The following is a 23017-nucleotide window of genomic DNA, read 5'->3' on the forward strand; positions in this document are numbered from 1 at the left end:
GATGCCCAGTCACTGGTAGATGATTCTGTTGGTACATTGACCCAGACCACTACATTCCCCTCGCACTCTACACAGCCAGAATCTGACCCTGATGAAACTCAGGTTCCCCTTCTCACATACTATACCACCTTACACGGTGACAAAGAGGAAGGTGCAGATGAAAGTGCAGGTTCCTTGAGCAGGTGGGTGGGGCATACTCTTGGGCGATGGCACTGACACAGGGCCCCTCATAGTACACAAAAGTGTCTCTGCCGGTGGGAGGGGAGGGAGGGCCCACCCGCCATCAGACACACCGCCGTACTCCGCCATCAGACACACCGCCGTACTATGAGGGGCCCTGTGCCAGTGTCGTCGCCAACGAGTGGGCCCCCCTGCTTGCTCAGGAACACAGCACTTGCAAAGTTGAAATACTTACCTCTCCATGCTCCACCGCCGTGACATCTTCCGCTTTTCCTGACAGTGACAATCTGGTCAGAGAGCACGATGACATCACATCTGTATGCCCTCTGCCTAAACAGTCCAAGTGCAGTGAGATGGAAGATGGAGACGACGAGGAGTCCAGACTAGTACAGGGATTCCCTAGCGAGGAGACTTATTTCATTATTTTCAATGTTGGGACAGCTATTTTTGGGGAGCACTATACTCTGGAGAATGATATATGGGGCCCACCATACACTGGAGCATTCCAAAGGTGGACATCAGACAATGGAGCAGCATTTACAGGGCCCATTATGCACTGGAGCATTAGAAATGGGGCCCATTATATATGGAGCATTATTTGGGCCCATAACACAGTGGAGCTTCATCCATGGGGACCAACGTATACTGTAGCATTATGTGGAGCTCATCATATACTGTTTCAAACATTATATGGGACCAATGATTCTGTATGGAGAAACATATGGGCCTCATTACTCTGTATAGCGCACTATGCTGAGGCCATAATACTGTATGGAGTAATATACTGTCCGTTTTTGGAGCTATTGGAGAATTTAAAATGGATATCAGTCATGAGATGTAAGAAGTGAAGTATTTTTCATTGTACTATACCACTATTTCTCTGCCGTATCAGAGGATCATGAATTGTGACATGTGTTAAAAGAGCCCAGTGACACTCTTTGGCCCAGGGCCCACGAAAATCTGGAGCCAGCCCTACCCCCCCACAACTTTAGCCAAATAACCCCCAGTTTTCAATGCCTAGCTATTATTATAAAGTATATTAAGGTTGACAAGCTTAAGTAATAAGAATTGATATTTTTGGCATTAAAATGGGCACTGTAGGTGTGTTTCCTGTCCTCCACTCCTTGTCGACCGTGGTTCCCCATTGACTTGCATTGGGTTTCGTGTTTCAGTCGGCATTTGACTTTTCACGATAATCGGCCGATTTCGTTCGACCCGACTTTTGAGAAAGTCAGGTTTCATGAAACCCGACTCGACCCGAAAAAAGGCAAAGTCGCTCATCTCTAGTCACCGAATCTTTTTGGGACAAAACGGCTCCTGCACCAATCTCCGAAGTATCTACCTCCACCTGAAATGGGAGTGAGAAATCAGGTTGCCGTAGAACCGGAGCAGAAGTTAATCTCCGCTTAAGCTCCTGAAATGCCGATACTGCCTCTAGAGAACAACTCACCACATCAGCACCCTTTTTGGTCAGATCAGTCAGTGGTTTGACAATACCAGGAAAATTACTTATAAATTTACGGCAGAAATTAGCAAAACCCAAAAACTTCTGGAGAGCCTTCAAAGAAGTGAGCTGAACCCAAATATAAATGGCCTGTACCTTGGCCAGGTCTATTTCAATAGCCAACGGGGACAAAATGAATCCCAAAAATGAAATCCTCTGCACACCAAAGAGGCACTTCGATCCCTTAACATACAGGGAATTTTCCCTAAAAATCTGGAACACAGTCCGGACATGTTCCACATGGGAATCCCAATCACTGGAAAAGATCAAAATATCATCCAGATAAATGATCAAAAACTTATCCACAAAGTCCTGGAAAATATCGTTCATAAAAGATTGGAAGACAGAAGGGTCATTAGTGAGCCCAAAAGGCATTACCAGGTACTCAAGATGTCCCTCCGGAGTATTGAACGCCGTCTTCCATTCATCCCCGTGCGTGATGCGAATAAGATTATATGTCCCCCTGAGGTCAAGCTTGGTAAACCAACAGGCACTTTTAACTCTGGAAAATAAATCAGGGGTAATGGGTGCTGATATTTAACAGTGATTTTGTTAAGGGAGCAATAGTCAATACAAGGCCTTAATGAACCATCTTTCTTGGCCACAAAAAACCCAGCATCTAAAGGTGAAGAGGATGGTCTAATATGACCCTTCTCCAATGACTCCTTGATATAAGATCGCATAGCATCATGTTCGGGTACCGATAAGTTGAAAAGCCAACCTTTGGGAAATTTACACCCGGGCATTAACTCAATTGCACAGTCATAACTCCTATGAGGAGGCAAAGACGCAGACTTACTCTCACTAAATACATCAGAAAAATCAGCCAAATAATCAGGAATATCTTGAGACTGGGGAGAGGTGGAGAAAACAGGAGTGTCGCTAAGAACACACTGACAACCCCAACTCACCACAGACATAGATTTCCAATCCAAAACAGGATTATGAGTTTGCAACCAGGGAAAACCCAGAACAATAGTGTCATGCAAATTGTGCAACACCAAAAATTTACAATTTTCTTGGTGGTCCGGGGCAACCCGCATTATTATCTGGGTCCAAAACTGGGGTTTACTCTCCGCCAAAGGATTAGCATCAATACCCCTCAAAGGGATAGGAGTCTGCAGGGGTATCATGGGAAAACCACAATGTTTAGCAAAGTCTAAATCCATCATATTCAAAGCTGCTCCTGAATCTACAAAAGCCTTAGCGGAAAATGTAGACAAGGAGCAGATCAGAGGAATTGACAAAAGGAACTTAGGCTGTACACTGCTCATGGCAAATGTGTGAGCAAAACATTTTTCTCATTTAGGGCAGACAGAAATAGTATGAGAGGCGTCTCCACAGAAAAAACACAGCTTATTATGCCTTCTAAACTACTTACGTTGTGCTCTAGACGAAACCTTATCACATTGCATGGGTTCAGACGTTCGTTCTAAAGGTGGCAACACCTCTCGTGTAGTTTTACGTTCACGTAAACGCCGATCAACTTGAATGGCCAATGACATAGAATCGTCAAGACCAGAGGGAACAGGAAACCCCACCATAACATTTTTTACGGTTTCTGCCAAACCCTTCTGAAAGAGAGCTGCTAGGGCATCATCATTCCATTTAGTAAGAACCGCCCACTTTCGGAATTTTTGACAATATAGCTCTGCAGAATCCTGACCCTGGTTCAATGTCAATAAGGTTTTCTCAGCTTGATCAATAGCATTAGTTTCATCATACAACAACCCCAAGGCTTGAAAAAATGCATCCACATTAGTCAGAATAGGATCTCCAGATGTCAGAGAAAAAGCCCAATCCTGGGGATCGCCATGCAGCAGGGAGATGACAATTTTGACCTGCTGCACAGAGCTCCCCGATGAGTTAGGCTTCAAGGCAAGAAATAGCTTACAATTATTTTTAAAATTCAAAAATTTAGACCAATCCCCAGAAAACACATCAGGAGTAGGAGTCTTTGGTTCAACAGCAGATGATTGAGCGAGAAAGGCAGAAATTCCCAGCACTTTAGCAGCGAGCTGCTCAACCCGATCGGACAATTGCTTAATCTCCATTAAAGAAAAAATCCTCCTACGGCCCAAGAGAAAAAGAGGAAAAAATATATAAAAAAATCCTGACCCTTTTTTTTTTTTTTTTTACAATTCTTTCCTTCTTTTGAGTACCCTAGAGTCTGCGGTTAGGCTGGTGATTCTGTTATGATTGGGTCACCAAGGAGGAGAGCAAGCCCAAGCTAAGCCACAGAACACCAGAGAAGTTGGTAACTAAGCAGATTGCAGACCCCTGATCCTATCCACACAACTAGCAGTAGCTGTGGAGCATGCCTACGATGATCCTAGACGCCTTGGCCAGTGGCGTAGCGTGGGGGGGCGGGGGGGGGGCGGTCCGCCCCAGGCGGCACGTGTGTGGGGGCGGCGCGGCAGCAGCAGCAATTCATCTCCTCTGTGGGAGAAGCGCGGAGGCACAGTGCAGCAGCATCGGGCCGGCCTGTGTGCGGGCACATGAGGCTGAGCAGAGTGGCCTGTTCGCCATCGATAGAAGGGGCGGGCTGTGACGTCGTTCAGCAGCGTCCCGCCCCCTCCAGCCTTTGCTCCTCGGTACTGAGGCGGCTTCGGCGCTGGGGGCTGTGGAGGAAGTGGGGACGCTGGCAGCCTTCCCGGGAGGATGGGCCGAGGCCCCATTCATTCATGGCGGAGCCGCCGTCTGACAAGGTGAGAGGTCTCCGGTGGTGTGTGAGTGCCCGACACCAGCGCCATTCCTGTGCCCAGTACAGCAGGGCAGGTGGAGGTGGGCGCACACACTGGCAGCCCACAGTCCTCGTCTGGGACCCCACAAGGGCTCCTTGGGGTCTGTACTGTCACCAGTTCTCTGCCCCTCATTACTTGCGTCCTGGGGTGTGGGGCAGGCACATTACTGTGGGGGTGTCTGCTGGGGGTTGTAGTCCTGATGTGATATAAATGGGGCAATTCTCTGCGCCCCCTGATAGTGAGGCCGGTGCTGGGTGGTCTCCTCATCTCTACACCACAGTTTAAGGGGATTTCCATCACTTATTGTTGGGTCCAAGGTGGAATAATTAAGCCGAGACCCCCAAATCCTATTCTTGCCCCCTGGATCAGCGCCGCTCATCACGCTCACAGCAGAGTCTTGGGCAATCTATGGTCATCAATGTCTCGAAGGGGTGTCGCGTGACCGCTGCAGCCAGTCCAATGCCCCAATCATCTGCAGTGTTCTGTCCTGCGTCGTAGATGATGATGGTGGAGACCTCATCTAGCCGTCCTGTCTAATGGTCGTAGTGATGTGATGTCACACCGCCGCCATCGGTTGTCATTCTGGGGATGCTCCTTAAGTACACAGCCGTACGGTGGCCCCCAGCCGAGTGCAGGGGCCGGGGTTCCTCTTTCATCATGTATGACCGCATACACAGGTCTGCTGGATTTCATACACATCCTATACCCGTGTATATATAGAGAACTGCAAGAAGATGAAAGTCTAGAAATTTAGAAATAATAACAGCAGAGTAAAGGTACTGTCACACTAAGTGATATCGCTAGCAATATCGCTATAACTTGTGACGATATAGCGATATTGCTAGCGACATCGCTATGTGTGATACTTACCTACGACCCGCTCCCCCGCTGATTATCGCTGATCGCGCGAGAACGTCCAGGACTGTTTCTTGTCGTCAGCTTCCTGCGGCGAGACGAGCGACGAGCATGGAGCCGGGCGGGAGGACGTAGGATCGCCACGTCTGACTGGTAAGTAGCGACCCCCGTCCCCAGCGATGTCGCTGGTGAGATCTGCCTGTGTGGCAGCTCACTAGCGACCACTTAGCGATGTACCAGCGATCCTGACCGCGTCATATCACTGGTAGATCGCTAAGTGTGACTGTACCTTTAGTAGCAGACTAAAAATTATATCTTTGAGTGTAGTGTGGGCTCTTCGGATGCTTCCGGAATCCGGATTATCATTGACCAAAGGGGCGGCAAATTTTTCGACCGCCCCGGGCGCCACAAACAGTTGCTACGCCACTGGCCTCGGCACAGCCAAAGAGCTAACTAAGCTTAAAGCAAGAAAGGGGAAATCTAAACAGCCCCTGAGCAGACCCCAAAGGAATAGATGGTCCCCAAACATATATTGTCGGTGAGACAAGATGAAAACACAAATGCAGGTAGGAAAATAGACTGATGGGGCCCACACTGACTAGACAGGAGAGGAAAGGAAAGACACTGTCTGCAATCACGCAAAAAACCATGCAAAAAAGTCCAACACGTCTGATGCAAAAAATACTAAAGTCACACGACTTCGCCCACTATATCAGCACTCTGGTATATTCTGAAAGCAGAGCAAAAAGAGGCCAATCCAATAAGGGACAAAAACAAACTGGCACAAGCAGTAACATATGGATGGTGATTCAGCACAGCCCCAGCCGGAGCTGGCTGACCCACACAAAACTGAAACCTACAAAACCAGATCAAATGTAAAAAGAATAGCAAATGAACACTTAGCTGAACATGCAGGGACTGAGCTGGAAAATAAGACCTCAGGAAGCAGGAAGAAAATCACCAGCAGGGATATAGGGAGTCGGCTGTCTTAAATCCAGTCTGAAACCCCAGATCTCCAATTGCCGTCCTCATTAGGCCTGTTTCACACATCAGTTTTTTCTGTCAGTTGTAATCCGCCAAAATGGCGGAAAACGGATCCGCCTGTGTACGGACATCAACGTGTGCCACCGGACCGTTTTTTTTCATGGATCCATCGAAGGAAGAAATTTAAAGGAGGAGAGAGAGAGAGAGACACCAGAACAGAGTTTAGGGTTAAATTTGCAGCTGAGGCAAGTCCTCCGGGCATGCGCAATGTAAAATGCTGATCCGGCCGCCCCAAAACAACGTTGCATTCTCCGTCCAGGCATGTCGGCAGACGCCAAAATTTTGGCGGATCCGCCAAAAAATGGATCCAACGGATGGCCATCCGTCAAGATCCGCCAGTAATGCAACTCAATGGGAAAAAAACGGATCCGCCATGCAAAATGGCGGATCCGTTTTTTTGCAAAACGGCAGATTTTGACTGATGGTAACATACGGATGTGTGAAACAGGCCTTATCAGGTGGCAAGCCTCTGTTAATCAGATCAGCTCAATTACCTCCAGTAACCACCAGAGGGAGCCCAGAAAGAGAACTCACAACCCCTCTGTCAATTTGACCAGCTCCAGTACCTTCAGTACTAACTAGAGTTAGGCCAGAAAGCAAATTCACAACAGAGAACATTGGTACGGTTAGCAAGGTACTCCCTCAGCATCTTTCAAAACATTCCATTTCTTGTGACATGGCCCCACGCCTCAGGGCCAGGGCGATGGGAGGATCTGAGAAAACTCTCCCAGAACTTTGCCAGTGTTCCCCTACTTCTGCTGGATTGGACTTGTGTCTCTCAACTGTACTCCTTGGTTGTCCAACGATCTGTGACGTCTGCCACCAGCATTTTCAGATGGTAATTTTTTTAATAATTCCACAACAAGGGCCCTCTGGTACTGAACCATTGTAACATTTTATTAGACCTGTCTGCCTTTGGAAGGAGAGATTGAAAGTTCTCCTTGTAATGTGGGTCTAGACATGTCACCAACCAGTAAGGAGTGTCACCGTAAATTTTCATAACGCGAGAAACGCGTCATGGGAAAGTCAGCCATGCATGCCAGACTGGTAACAGGCAAGCCTTCTGTGTCCTCAACAACAGGACAACTTACCATGGTGTCCTCCTTCTCCTCCCTATCCTCAGGCCATCCACGTTGAACAGACGGTAAGACAGTTGTGCTTGTTATACCGTCTATAGCCCATGAAACTAACTCCTGTTCTTTGTCATTCTCCTCTTCCTCATTGTCAACCAATCCACGTTGGGATGACATGAGGCTGGGCTGTGTGTAGTTCCCCTGTATGCTTCCTTGTTCCATGTCCTCGTGCTCTGCCTGCAATGCATTCTCTTTCATTGTGAGCAGAGAGCTTTTCAGAATGCAGAGAAGCAGGAGGGTGATGCTAATTATGGCATTATCGCCGTTCACCATCCCGGTGGATTCCTCAAAGTTTTGGAGGATGGTACATATGTCTGACATCCATGTCCACTCCTGAGTCTTATGTGTGGAGTCTGTCAAGAATAATGACAGCCTTGTTGATGTTGGTAGTCAACAACTGCCCTCTTCTGCTCACAAATCCTTTCCAGGATATGCAGTGTAGAGTTCCAATGTGTGGGGACATCACACACCACTCGGGGAGCCGGAATCTGCAAATGCTGCTGAATCAAGGGTGGCAGAAGCTGGAGCTGATTTTCAAAAATGGACATACAGGTGGCGCACTTTTACAAGCAGATCTAGCAGCTCTGGGTAGCTTTTGAGAAAAATTTGAACAACGAGTTTAAGCACATGGGCCAGTCATGGTATATGTGTGAGCTCTCCTCACCTCTGAGCCACGACCATTGTCACACACGACCAAGCCTGGCTGTAGGTTCAGTGGTGTCAGCCACACATCTGCCTGCTCTTTCAGAGCTGTCCATAACTCTTCCGCATTGTGGAGTTTGTCACATATTAGCATATTAGCTTCAGTACAGCCTGTTGACGCTTGGCTGAGGCAGTTCTGCAGTGCTTCCAGCTTGTGACTCGTGTTCATTTCAGAGATGGAGGCTGAAGAGGAGGATGAGATGCAGGAGCTGGGGTGGCCACCGTGATTGACCTAGGGCTCGCAATCCTTGGCATCGGGAGGACATGTTCTATTTCAAGGTCCATCTGGGTTTTGGCTTCCACTATGTTAACCCAGTATGCCGTCAGCGAGATTTAGCGTTCCTGCCCACAAGTATTTGTCCACGTGTCCGTGGTTAGGTGGACTTTCTCAGTAACAGCCTTTTTCAGGGTACAGGTAATGTTGAGGGACAGGTGTTTTTGTAATGCCAGGACTGCACACCAGGAGAAATAGTGGCGGCTGGGCAAAGAGTTCCTTGAGACGGCTGCCACCATCAGGTTGCGAAAAGCTTCCATCTCCACAAGCCTAAAAGGCAACATTTTGACCACAAGCCGATGAGAAATGTGTGAATTTAGTACTGTAGCCTGGGTGACATTGGCTGCGTATTTATGCTTGCATTCCTATGACTGGGGTATGGACAACCGAAGGCTGTGCTGGGACAAGGACATGGATGTGCTTGATGATGGTGGTAGTTGAGTGTGGGCAACGACAGGTGCAGGACAGGAGGCATCTTCGCATGCACCACGGACAGGGGATTGGCTTGTACACACAGTGGAAGAAGCAGTGTTTTCACCCACAGACACTGTTCCTGGAGCCTGGGGATCGGCTCATAAATTCGGGTGCTTTGTTGACATGTGCCTGATCATGCTGGTGGTGGTCAGGCTTAGTTTTGCTACTCCTGCTGATGCAGGCATGCCAGGTTGTGCAAATGGCCTGTTTAGGGTTATTGGCAGAGCTTTTAAAAAGCAATCAGACTCGGGAAGACCTAACAGTTGTACTGTCATCGTGCTGGTGTTACGAGGAACGGTTGCCCGCCTTCTTTCTGTGACCAACACGCTGCTTCTTCCTGCCTGAAGGGGGGGTACACCTCCCTCCCCGTGTGCTGCTGTCCTCGCTCTACATGTCCTCCTGCCAGGTTGGGTCAGTTACTATATCATCCACCACCTCGGATTCCACTTGCACACGCTGGTCTTCCTCCTGACTTGCTGGCAAATGTGTCTCATCGTTCACCTCTTGTGACACTTTTCCACCGTTGCGTGTGTCCATGGCTGCTCAAATATTTGGGCATCACTACATGTGATCTCCTCTTGCCCCGCTTTAAATGGACCGGGCGAGAGGCCAGAATCTATAAATGGAATAAACTGAACAGTTCTTCAGAGTGTCCAAGTGTGGGATCAGTTGTCTCCGGGCACTTGGCATGGTGTGAGGAAGGAGGATCAGGGTGAGGATTATGCGGTCCAGACTCATGGCTACTCAGACTTGACCGTGTGCCAGACAGGGAGCTGGTGGTGGTGGAAAAGTGAGTGGAAACATTATCTGCTATCCAACCAACAACCTTTTGACACTGCTCTGGTTTCAATAGTGCTGTTCTGCGGTTCCATATGAATTCAGACAGGAAGGTCATGCTTGAAGATGTCGGTGTTTGTTGTGGCACAATTTCAGCTTGCCCGCGGCCTCGGCCTTGGCATGCACCATCACCATCATGCCCACTTCCCCGTCCCTTGCCACATGCCTTGCCCATTTTAAATAGACTACAATATTTTCCACGTTCACTACAAACGGCTGAATTGGTAGCGAACTTGTATGTGATCCGTGTGAGAGAAAACCACACTTTAAAATATCTGGATGTAGGTAAAAATTTATTTTTGGTTATCAACCTGGTGTCAATAAGGGTAACACACAGCAATACCAGTAGAATGTAGGCCTCAAATAACACAATTTGTAGCCCACAGATAGATCAGGCATCTGACGGAGATACCACACTGTTCAAAATGTGGCCTGTATTTATTTATTTTTTACCCCAAAGTAGTGTATAGACTAAGAGTAACAGGCATCAAATACAGTAAAATGTAGGTCTGAAATGCCACAATTTGTAGCCCACAGATAGATCAGGCATCTGAAGGAGATAAAACACTGTTCAATATGTGGCCTGTATGTTTGTTTTTTACAGAAAAATATTGTATAGAACTACGGTATGACCCAGCCAAGAAAGGTGAATGCAGGCCTGAAATGCCCAAATTTGTAGTCCAGAGATAGATCAGGCATCTGACGGAGATAGCGCACTATTAAATATGTAGCCTGTATTTTTTTTGCCACCAAAATTGTGTCAATAAGTAGGCTATGACACTGCAAAAAAATTATTTGGAGGACTGAAATTGTAAAATATTTAGCGCAATGATATGCAATGCAATATTTTTTGGAGCAGCTAAATATTTTTTTGGCAGCTAAATATTTTTGGGCAGCTCAATATTTTTTGAGCTGCTAAATATTTTTTTGGCAGATAAATTTTTTTTGGCCAGCTACATATTTTTTTGCAAGCTAAAAAATTTTGTCAGCAAAATGGTGTCAAAATTTTTTATAAGACACTCCAAAAAATACTACAGTACCACAAAAAATGCCAGAATTTTCTGCTCACTCAGATGTGATGCCTGGGACGGGCAAAGCCATTTAAAATTGCTGGATTTTCATGCTGTAATATTAAAAGGATCTGGCTGTAGTCATAGAATCATAGAATCTTAGAATCGTAGAGATGAAAGGGACCTCCTGGGCCATCTGATCCAACCCCCTGCTCAAAGAAGGATTCGCTAAATCATCCCAGTCAGATGTCTGTCCAGCCTCTGTTTGAAGACTTCCATTGAAGGAGAACTCACCACTTCTCGTGGCAGCTTGTTCCACTCATTGATCACTCTAACTGTCAAAAAGTTTTTTCTAATATCTAATCTGTGTCTCCTCCCATTCAGTTTCATCCCATTGCTTCTAGTCTTTCCTTGTGCAAATGAGAATAAAGTTGATCCTTCTACAATGTGACAGCCCTTTAGATATTTGTAGACAGCTATTAAGTCTCCTCTCAGTCTTCTCTTTTGCAAACTAAACAATCCCAAATCCTGCAACCTTTCCTCATAAGACAGGGTTTTCAGACCGGTCACCATTCTGGTTGCTCTTTTCTGAACTTGCTCCAGTTTGTTGATGTCTTTTTTAAAACGTGGTGCCCAAAATTGGACACAATATTCCAGATGAGGTCTGACCAAAGAGGAGTAGAGGGAAATAATGACTTCACGTGATCTAGACTGTATGCTTCTGTTAATACATACTAGAATTGCATTTGCCTTTTTTGCTGCTGCATCACACTGTTGACTCATATTCAGTCTGTGATCTATTAGTATATCCAAGTCTTTTTCACATGTCTGCAGTGTCAACAAGAAAATGGAGAAAAAAGGACTCTGGATTGCTTTGGAATAAAATAATTAGGATTGAGGTGCAAAAAAGATATTCCTAGCCACTGATAACTGGAGCTAGGTTTATATGTAATAGGCAGCAGCAGCAGCAGACAGTAATGGACCCTTTTGATGTATGCAATGATATCTACATACCCACATACAGTGCCTGCATGCCTTGCACTGATGTGTATATATGCACATACACTCCTCTGCCTACCTAACACTGCAATCTATATACCCCGTAATTAGTCCTTAGAAGGACTGTTGGCTTAGCTGGATATGTGGATTCAATGATGGTATACTCACACTAACTAATAAAAGCACAAATCTGTCCTTATCTCAGCAGCAGCTCTCCCTACACTGCTGATTCCAGATGAGACTGTGACAAGCAGGGCAGTATCAGGTCTCTTATAATCCTGATGATGCTGTGCAGCCAGCCAATCACTGTAATACCACAACAAAGATGGCTGCAGCATTACAGTGCGTGGCAGACTCTTTAGAGTGCCAAAATTGCAGGGCGGAGACCTGAGCTCACGCCAAATAATCCCAGAAATGCTCGGTGATCACCGAGTACCGCGACTATAGCGATACTTGGGCGAGTACCAAGTAGTGGCGAGCATGTTCACTCATCGCTAGCATTGACTTGACCTTCTCCTCGGCCTACCATCCTGAAACCAACGGGCAGACAGAGAGGACCAACCAGTCACTTGAATAAATTTTGCGGTGTCTTGCCATGTCTCGGCAAGATGATTGATGCTCCTCCTTGCCAGTGGCTGAGTTCGCATTTAATAATCAGGTTAATCAGTCCACTAGTTCTTCTCCGTTCTTCTGTTTCTACAGTTTTCACCCTCATTTTGGTGAATTTTTCAGACTGGATTCTGTGTATCTTGGGGCTGATTCGGAGGTCCCATGGTTAGAGGAGGTTTGGAGGGAGGTTCAGAAGAGCATTGGGATGGCTCAGGGCAAACAAAAACATTTTGCTGATAAGCAACAATCTGTAGGACCTAAGTTGCTGGTGGGAGACAAGGTGTGCCTGTCAATAAGAAGCATACATCTGAAGGTTCCTTCTGTTAAGCTGGGTCCTAAGTTTATTGCTTCTTACAAGTTCATTAAGGTTGTCAACCAAGTTGGCTTCCATTTACGCTTACCTCTGTCACTTCGGATCCCCATTGTATTCCATAAGTCCCTTCTTAAGCCATGTGTACCTTTCTCTGCTGGGTCTCCACCCCGTCTGCCTCCTGTCTCTGTGAGTGGTCAAACTGAGTATGAAGTTGAACGGATTGTTGATTCTCGGATGGTTCACAGTTCACGTCAGTACTTGGTCCATTGGAGGGGTTACGGTCCTGAGGATCAACCTTTGGTTCTGGCGCAATCCGTCCATGCTGATTGTCTGGTTTGGTCGCTTCATGCACATTATCCTGGGAAACATGAGGGTCTGGTGGCCCCTGTTATGAATGAGTCACCGTAGGAGGCAAAAACAGAAATGCTAGCTAAGTCCAGAAAACCAGAGAAGTTTGCATCTATTGGATTGCAGACCCCTGAACCTATCAACAACAACTAGCAGTAGCCGTGGGGGGTTCCTACGATGCTCTAGACCCCTCAATCACAGCCGGAAAACTGCCTAGCCTAAAGACAGAAAGGGAAATCTAAACTGCCCCAGAGCAGACCCCAAAGCAATAGGCAGCCCCCAACATATAATGACGGTGAAGCAAGAAGAAAAAACACTAACACAGATAGAAAGATAGACTGAGCAAATGATGGGGCCCAAGCTAACTAGATAGGACAGGATAGGAAGGCTGCTGTCTGCAATCCGCGAAAAACCCTATCAAAATAAGAGCCAACAGACTGACAGGGAAAAAGGCCCTGAAGACGCTAGGCTTCAAAAAGACTATGTCAGTACTCAGGTATTTTCTGAAGACAGAGCAAACCGACAAAAAGGAATTCAGCTCACCCCAGCAGGGAATGGCAGAATCCAGAAAAGCAAGGCAAACTAAAATCAAAACACAAATGCAAAAAGGCAAAGCAGAAAACTTAGCTTTTGAGGAGCAGGAATCAGACTGGTCTCCTAGAATTCCACAGAGAAATCACCAGCGAGGCAGAAGGGCTTCGGCTGCCTTATATCCAGTCAGAGATCCCTGTCGCCCAGTCATCCTCTCCCAGCTCAGGTGCTTGGTAATCAGCCTCACTACCTTCCTTCACCAGAAGAGGGAGTTCATCAGACCTCAATGGTGAAGGGGAAAATGAACTCATAACAGTACCCCCCCTTGAGGAGGGGTCACCGAACCCTCATCCACGCCACCAGGGCGATCGGGGTGAGCCCGATGAAAGGCACGCACCAATCTTTTGGCATGAATATCAGAGGCAGAGACCCAGGAATTATCCTCCTGACCATAACCCTTCCACTTAACCAAATACTGGAGTCTCCGTCTAGCCAGACGGGAATCCAGTATATTCTCTACCTCATATTCCATGTTACCGTCAACCAATAAAGGGTCCGGAGGTGCCACCCCAGGAACTACTGGTTCAACAAACTTCTTCAACAAGAACTTATGAAACACATTATGGATTTGAAATGTGACAGGAAGAGCCAACCGAAAAGAGACTGGATTAATGATCTCCAAATTCTTGTAAAGCCCAATAAATCTAGACTTAAACTTAGGAGAAGCTACCTTCATAGCGATATTTTTTGATGATAACCAAACCATATCACCCACCTTAAACTGGGGACCAACGGTCCTATGTCGGTTGGAAAACCGCTGGGCCTTTTCCTGGGAGAGAGATAACTTATCCACCACTTGGTCCCAGATCTGGTGCATTCTCTCCACCACAGTGTCAACACCTGGGCAGGCAGAAGGTTCCACCTGCCCTGAAGAAAATCGAGGATGAAACCCAAAGTTACAAAAAAAAGGTGACATCAAAGTGGCAGAACTAGCTCTATTATTTAAAGCAAATTCGGCCAAGGGTAAAAATGAAACCTAATCATCCTGATCAGCGGAAATAAAACATCTCAAATACGACTCCAAGGTCTGGTTTGTTCTCTCCGTCTGCCCATTTGTCTGAGGGTGAAACGCAGAGGAGAAGGACAACTGAATTCCCAGCTTGGAACAGAACGTCCTCCAAAATCTAGACACAAACTGAACTCCTCTGTCAGATACATTGTTCTCAGGAATCCCGTGCAAGCAAACCACCTGTTGCAAAAACTGTGGCACCAACTCAGAAGAAGATGGCAACTTAGGGAGTGTACAAGATGAACCATCTTAGAGAACCTATCACAAATCACCCAAATAACAGTCATTCTCTGAGAGACAGGCATATCCGAGATGAAATCCATTGAAATATGGGTCCATGGCCTCCTGGGGACCGGCAAAGGCATCAACAAACCACTAGCACGAGAACAGGGCTTGGACCGAGAACAAGTCCCACAGGACTGCATAAAATTCCTGACATCACGAGACAAGGCGGGCCACCAAAAAGAGCGACTCACCAGATCTCTAGTACCAAAAATACCTGGATGACCAGCCAATGCAGAGCAATGAACTTCAGACATCACTCTCTTCTTCCACTGGTCAGGAACATACAACTTTCCACTGGGACAACGCTCAGGTTTGTCCTCCTGGAACTCTTCCAGAGCACGTCTCAAATCGGGTGAGATGGCAGAAAGAACTACCCCTTCGCCTAAGATGGTAGCAGGCTTGGTCACCACAGGAGAATCAGCAAAGAAGCTCCTAGAAAGAGCGTCAGCCTTGACATTCTTAGTGCCAGGAAGAAAAGAGACCTCAAAATCAAAACGTGTAAAAAGCAAGGCCCATCTAGCCTGTCTAGGGTTCAAGCGTTTGGCCGACTCCAGGTAAATCAAATTCTTGTGGTCAGTGAGGACCATGACTTGATGTTTAGCTCCCTCCAACCAATGTCTCCACTCCTCAAATGCCCATTTCATGGCCAACAGTTCCCGATTCCCCACATCATAGTTACGTTCAGATGGGGAGAACTTTCGGGAAAAGAAAGCACAGGGATTCATTTTAGATGTTACAGGATCCTTTTGGGACAAAACAGCTCCTGCACCAATCTCAGAAGTGTCCACCTCTACCTGGAACGGGAGTGAGACATCAGGTTGCCGCAAAACCGGGGCAGAAGTGAATCTTCGCTTCAGCTCCTGAAAGGAAGAAACAGCCTCCGGAGACCAATTCAACACATCAGCACCCTTCTTAGTCAGATCAGTCAATGGCTTGGCAATACTAGAAAATTTTGCTATAAATTTCCGATAAAAATTAGCAAAACCCAAAAACTTCTGAAGGGCCTTCAAAGAAGTGGGCTGAACCCAATCATAAATGGCCTGTACCTTGGCCGGATCCATTTCAATAGTTGACGGAGACAAAATAAATCCCAAAAATGAAATCCTCTGTACCCCAAAAAGGCATTTCGATCCTTTGACATACAGGGAATTCTCCCTCAAGATCCGCAACACCGTCCGAACATGTTCCACATGAGAATCCCAATCCTTGGAGAAGATCAAAATATCATCCAGATAGATAATCAAAAATTTATCCACAAAGTCTCGGAAAATGTCGTTCATGAAGCACTGGAAGACAGAAGGGCATTAGTGAGCCCAAAAAGCATCACCAGGTACTCAAAATGTCCCTCTGGAGTATTAAACGCCATCTTCCATTCATCCCCATGCTTAATGCGGATAAGATTATACGCCCCCTGAGGTCAAGCTTGGTAAACCAGCAAGCACCTTTAACTCTGGAGAATAGATCCGAAATCAGGGGTAACGGATACTGATATTTAATAGTAACTTTGTTGAGGGCACGATAATCAATACAAGGCCTTAATGAACCATCCTTTTTGGCCACGAAAAAAAACCCAGCACCTAATGGTGAAGAGGATGGTCTAATATGACCCTTCTCCAACGCCTCCTTAATATAGGATCGCATAGCCTCGTGCTCGGGTACAGATAAATTGAAGAGCCGACCCTTGGGAAATTTACACCCCGGGCTCAGTTCAATTGCACAGTCATAACTCCTATGAGGAGGCAAAGACGCAGACTCATTCTCACTAAATATATCATAAAAGTCCGCCAAATAGTCAGGAACATCATGCGACTGAGGAGAGGTGGAAAAAACCGGAGCCTCACTAAGGGCACACCGACAACCCCAACTCACCACAGACACAGATTTCCAGTCCAAAACTGGATTATGAATTTGCAACCAGGGAAACCCCAGAACAATGATATCATGCAAATTATGCAACACCAAAAATCTGCAATTTTCTTGATGGTTTGGGGCGACCCGCATTACCACCTGGGTCCAAAACTGAGGTTTATTTTTCGCCAAAGGAGTAGCATCAATCCCCCTCAAAGGGATAGGCGTCCGCAGAGGTGTCATAGGAAATCCACAACGTTTAGCAAAATCCAAGTCCATTAGGTTCAGGGCTGCTCCCGAATCCACAAAAGCCTTGGCAGAAAATGTGGACAGGGAGCAGATCAGAGTAATTGCCAGAAGAAACTTAGGTTGAACACCACCCACAGAAAACGTGTGTGCAAAACGTTTCTCTTGTTTAGGACAGACAGAAATAATATGCGAGGCATCTCCACAGAAAAACACAGCTTATTACGCTTTCTGAACTCCTGACGTTGCTCCCTGGACAAAACTCTATCACATTGCATAGGCTCAGACACTTGTTCAACAGGTGGCCACACCTGTCGTGCAGTCCTGCATTCACGTACATGCCGATCAACCTGAATGGCTAATGACATAGAATCGTCCAGACCAGAGGGAACAGGAAATCCCACCATAGTATCTTTTACGGCTTCTGACAAACCCTTCCGAAAGAGAGCTGCCAAGGCATTATCATTCCAGGCAGTAAGGACCGCCCACTTTCAGAATTTTTGACAGTACAATTCTGCAGAATCTCGACCCTGGCTCAATGCCAACAGGGTCTTTTCAGCCTGATCAATAGCATTAGGTTCTTCATACAACAACCCCAAGGCTTGAAAAAATGCATTCACATTAGTCAGACTAGGATCATCAGGTTTCAAAGAAAACGCCCAATCCTGGGGATCGCTACGCAGCAAAGAGATGACAATTTTAACCTGCAATTTTAGACCGATCCCCAAAAAACACATCAGGAGTAGGGATCTTTGGTTCAGCAGCATTTGAATGAGCAAGGTAGGCGGAAATTCCCCGCACTTCCGCAGTGAGCTGCTCCACACGATCAGACAACTGCTTTATCTCCATTGAGAGAAAAAAAAATTCCCCCTATGGCCTCAGAGATATAGAGGAAAAAATATACACATTTTTTTTTTTAATTCTTTCCTGCTATTGAGTACCCTAGGATCTGCGTAAGGCTGGTGATTCTGTTATGAATAAGTCACCGTAGGAGGCAAAAACAGAAATGCTAGCTAAGTCCAGAAAACCAGAGAAGTTGGCAGCTATCGGATTGCAGACCCCTGAACCTATCAACAACAACTAGCAGTAGCCGTGGGGGGTTCCTATGATGCCCTAGACCCCTCAATCACAGCCGGAAAACTGCCTAGCCTAAAGACAGAAAGGGAAATCTAAACTGCCCCAGAGCAGACCCCAAAGCAATAGGCAGCCCCCAACATATAATGACAGTGAAGCAAGAAGAAAAAACACTAACACAGATAGAAAGATAGACTGAGCAAATGATGGGGCTCAAGCTAACTAGATAGGACAGGATAGGAAGGCTGCTGTCTGCAATCCGCGAAAAACCCTATCAAAATAAGAGCCAACAGACTGACAGGGAAAAAGGCCCTGAAGACGCTAGGCTTCAAAAAGACTATGTCAGTACTCAGGTATTTTCTGAAGACAGAGCAAACCGACAAAAAGGAATTCAGCTCACCCCAGCAGGGAATGGCAGAATCCAGAAAAGCAAGGCAAACTAAAACCAAAACACAAATGCAAAAAGGCAAAGCAGAAAACTTAGCTTTTGAGGAGCAGGAATCAGACTGGTTTCCTAGAATTCCACAGAGAAATCACCAGCGAGGCAGAAGGGCTTCGGCTGCCTTATATCCAGTCAGAGATCCCTGTCGCCCAGTCATCCTCTCCCAGCTCAGGTGCTTGGTAATCAGCCTCACTACCTTCCTTCACCAGAAGAGGGAGTTCATCAGACCTCAATGGTGAAGGGGAAAATGAACTCATAACAGTACCCCCCCTTGAGAGGAGGGTACTCTCATGATCCAGATCAGGTTTTGAGTCCTGTCTGCCCCTTTCCCGGTATCTATTGCAAAAAAAGGGGGAGACAAAAAAGCGCAATAGGGTCTTATCCACGTTACAAAAGACAGTATATCATGAAATATGCTCACCTGGTTAGGATGAGATAAGAGCGTGTAGGTAGCGGCTGCTGCAGATCCACAGGTCTTCAGTGACCAAAGAAATGATGAATCCAAAGGGAGTTTGTAGCTATATTCCGCGCTGCCGCTTTAGACAAATTCCAGGAGAATGCTGTATGATTGCAGTGGTTTTATTCTACGCGTTTCAGGGGTCTCATGCCCCCTTCATCAGGAAATACCACAAATACATACAGGTATCACAGACATAAATAGGTTTGTAAGGATGCTGGATTTCAAAAAAATGAGCGCCAACAAGTCAGATGATGCAGTGTCAAAGTTCAATGACACCACATGGTTAACAGTTAACCTAAGATATATTACAAAAGAATACGTATTTTAAAAGATTTTTTGATTAAATTTTCGTTTACAAAACAGATAATAAAGTCAAATTTACGATTTAAACAAAAAAAAAAAAAAAAAAAAAAAAAAAAAGGGGAAAGGGGGAGTTTATTCCTGTTTAGAGGTGGATACCTTACAAGTGGACTATCGTATGGAAACAGCAAACCGCTTTTTTTTCATTGAAAGCATTGCATTTTTTTTTTTTTTTTTTGTTTAAATCGTAAATTTGACTTTATTATCTGTTTTGTAAACGAAAATTTAATCAAAAAATCTTTTAAAATACGTATTCTTTTGTAATATATCTTAGGTTAACTGTTAACCATGTGGTGTCATTGAACTTTGACACTGCATCATCTGACTTGTTGGCGCTCATTTTTTTGAAATCCAGCATCCTTACAAACCTATTTATGTCTGTGATACCTGTATGTATTTGTGGTATTTCCTGATGAAGGGGGCATGAGACCCCTGAAACGCGTAGAATAAAACCACTGCAATCATACAGCATTCTCCTGGAATTTGTCTAAAGCGGCAGCGCGGAATATAGCTACAAACTCCCTTTGGATTCATCCTTTCCCGGTATCGTCATGACAGGGGTTAACTTTGCCTTGCTTCGTTTTGGTTTAGGACTGCTATTTCTCCCCACTGCATCCTGCAGGTGATGCTGACATATTTATATATGCTGATTATATTTTTTGCTATGGTGTGAGTATCTGACTCTGGTAGTACTTGGATTTGTCTTGCTGTGCTTACTGACTTTGCATGTGCCTGTTCCTTCCTCTCTGCCCATCCTGTCTTAGTGTTTCCATTGTTTTTGAATTTCTTGGTGTTTGACTCGGATTTGTCTCTGACCTGACTTTGTCTCTTGTTTCTGGTACTTTTGCTTTGGACTGGTATTGAACCCCTGGCACTCCGCTGACTCTGTGCTTGTTTTTCCCCTTTGTACTGCATGACGGTCTAGGTTTTGACCCGGCTTGCTTGACTACTCTGCAGCCACCTGGTGGTAGTCTCACTGCTGCGCTGCAGGTCTGCTCTTGCAGACGTGCTGTCCTCCTTCCACTCAATTGCAATCTAGTGGAGCTTACAGCTACCTGCATAGCTGCAGCATGACACATATACAGGATGAGACTTTTATACGGATACACCTGGGTGGGCCATTTATAATGTTTGATCCAAAATGGCCGATTTCAAAATGGCCACCATGGTCACCACCCATCTTGAAAAGTTTTCTCCCTCCCATATACTACTGTGCCACAAACAGGAAGTTGATATCACCAACCATTCCCATTTTATTTAGGTGTATCCCTGTAAATGGCGCACCCTGTAGTATGCAATACACTTAGTTTTGGACAACGTCTTTAAAAGTAATATCTACAGGAGTTTTAGTCTATTCTCAGGCTCATTTTAGAAATGACTGGGAGATTTCATTTTTCTTCTTTATAGTTACATTTAAAATTTAAAAAACAAAAGAACATACCCCAGTTCATGTGCACTGTGTACGATGCTATAGAATGCCTCGAAAACTAGAAAAGCTCAATAATATAGCATCAAATGAATGCATTTCTCCATGCCTCAGTATGTAAAGGGAGTCAAGCAGAAAAACAGTTACTGCAATATTACGACTGAAAATAAGGTAATTCCAAGCCATACAGATGTGTATAATGTTCTTGATTTGCCATATTCAGGTAAGTAAAATTCAATCTTTAGTTTTAGCTTTTGCAGTATAATAATGAGAATAACACTGTTTTATTTTCCTTATCATTTTCTCCAGTTTTCATATATTCAATATTAATAATTGACTTTATGTTGCTTTCGGAGATGGTTCTTTACTTTGTTGAAGCACTAGTACAGTATATGTTTGATGAGGCTCATTAGGGTCTGCAAAACCAATACTGTTTCCCTTACTTACATAATGATGTGGGTTGATTCATGAACCTCAGATTAGTTTTGGAATAACTGAAAATAATGTAATGGAAGGTCATTGCTGCAGATATTGCGTGATAAATTGTCCTCCATTACCATCCTTTACACACCACATTCAGCCGGGCTGTCCTTTTAATATTACTCTAGACTTGAAATTGTTTGAAAGATTCATAGATTATTTTTATCTTCATGAAATAAAGCATTATCTCTCTAGTCTCTGAAGATTGAGCCTGAAAATGACTTTCCATTTCAAGCTAAATAAGCAATTAAACACTAATGAGTCCCTTTGTGTGGTTTTTACACAAGAATTTTAATTTCTGAAATTAATGATTTTTATTATTCAAACATTCAAGGGACTAATCTCTGATGAAAATTTAATTGTGCAGGTTTATATGTATCTACTTTTCTACACACATTAATGCTCAAAACACCACTCTGTGAGGCTTGTTTAAAATAGCATAAAACATTATGCAACATTAAAAGTACAAAAAGTAAAACTTTCATTTATTGTTATATAAAAATGGAAACTTAAATGGATTTCTTACAAATGAAATCATAGAAGAGTAATTTTAACCCCTTTTTAGCTCTTTGCTTACTTTTCTGCTGCTCTACTATCTTCTGGTTTGTAGAAGGTCAGTTTTGTCTCCTAGGACTGTACTGCAGTACATTTTTGCACACCTTGATCCTGGATTTTTCTCTGACTAGCCAAGAAAATTATTCAAGCACAGCCCCAAAATTATGTATCTAATAGTATCCCCCAATTTCTTTCTTCCAATTTTTTACTATTTTTTACCACATGTACTGCTTCCAACGTTAATCCACCGTATGGACCCTCAGTTTATGTAACGTATAATTTATACTGTTCTCTAACAATGCAATAGAAGGTGGACTAGCTTTTCAGTATCAGTAGAATCAGTAAAAAATATTCCCAATATACTATAAATTCAAAAACAGAAAACTTTTTAATGAATTTTGATTATAAATAACCTCATTTGAAAATTTACTATAATGCTTTTGTGGCATAACTATTTTGATAATCATTTTTAATGATCAATGAACAATTGCAATAATGGTAACCATAAAGCAAAATAAATAAAGTTCATGGTAGGTTTTCTATATTCGTTTTTTTAATTTTGCAATAAATCTACATATTTATTTTCCCCCAACATTATATTCAAATTACAAGTATATCAAATGCCCTGAAAAGTTGTGTATGCTATTATAAAGATATTCTAGCATTAATAGTACACGATCTTTTCAATCCCTTTAATCCCTTCCCGACATGCGACGTACATATACAGCGCCGCAATCGTGCAGGCTGCAGGTGTCAAGCGGAGCGCCACCGCGACTGGGTGCAGGTGTCAGCTCTATGTGAGCGCTGACACCTTGCAGCAACGCCCACGATCGGTGCTAGCATCAATCGCGGACGGTTAATCCCTGATGCCACTGATAATACTGACCGCATCATCACCGAACATGAGCACAACGCGATGGCCACGGGGTCTTGCAGGGAAGGTGGTTGTGAGTGCCTGCTATCAGCAGGAGCTGACATGCCTCCTCACCGGCCTGTCAGACGCTGCTCTGGTTCTCTGCAGTGCAGAAATATTGCAGAGTATCAGATCAGCGAACTGTCAGTATAAGGCCGGAGTCACACTACCGTATAATGAGGACGAGTGCTAGGCGATAAAAAAATCGCGCAGCACTCGTCCCAAATGTTAATTTTGGGGCAGCTCCCACCATCTAATTTTTTCTCACACGTTTTCTACGTGCGAATGAAATCGCAGCATGC

This window comes from Dendrobates tinctorius, unplaced genomic scaffold (assembly GCF_039654945.1).
Source record: "Dendrobates tinctorius isolate UK_male_01 unplaced genomic scaffold, ASM3965494v1 ptg000304l, whole genome shotgun sequence".
NCBI lineage: Eukaryota > Metazoa > Chordata > Amphibia > Anura > Dendrobatidae > Dendrobates > Dendrobates tinctorius.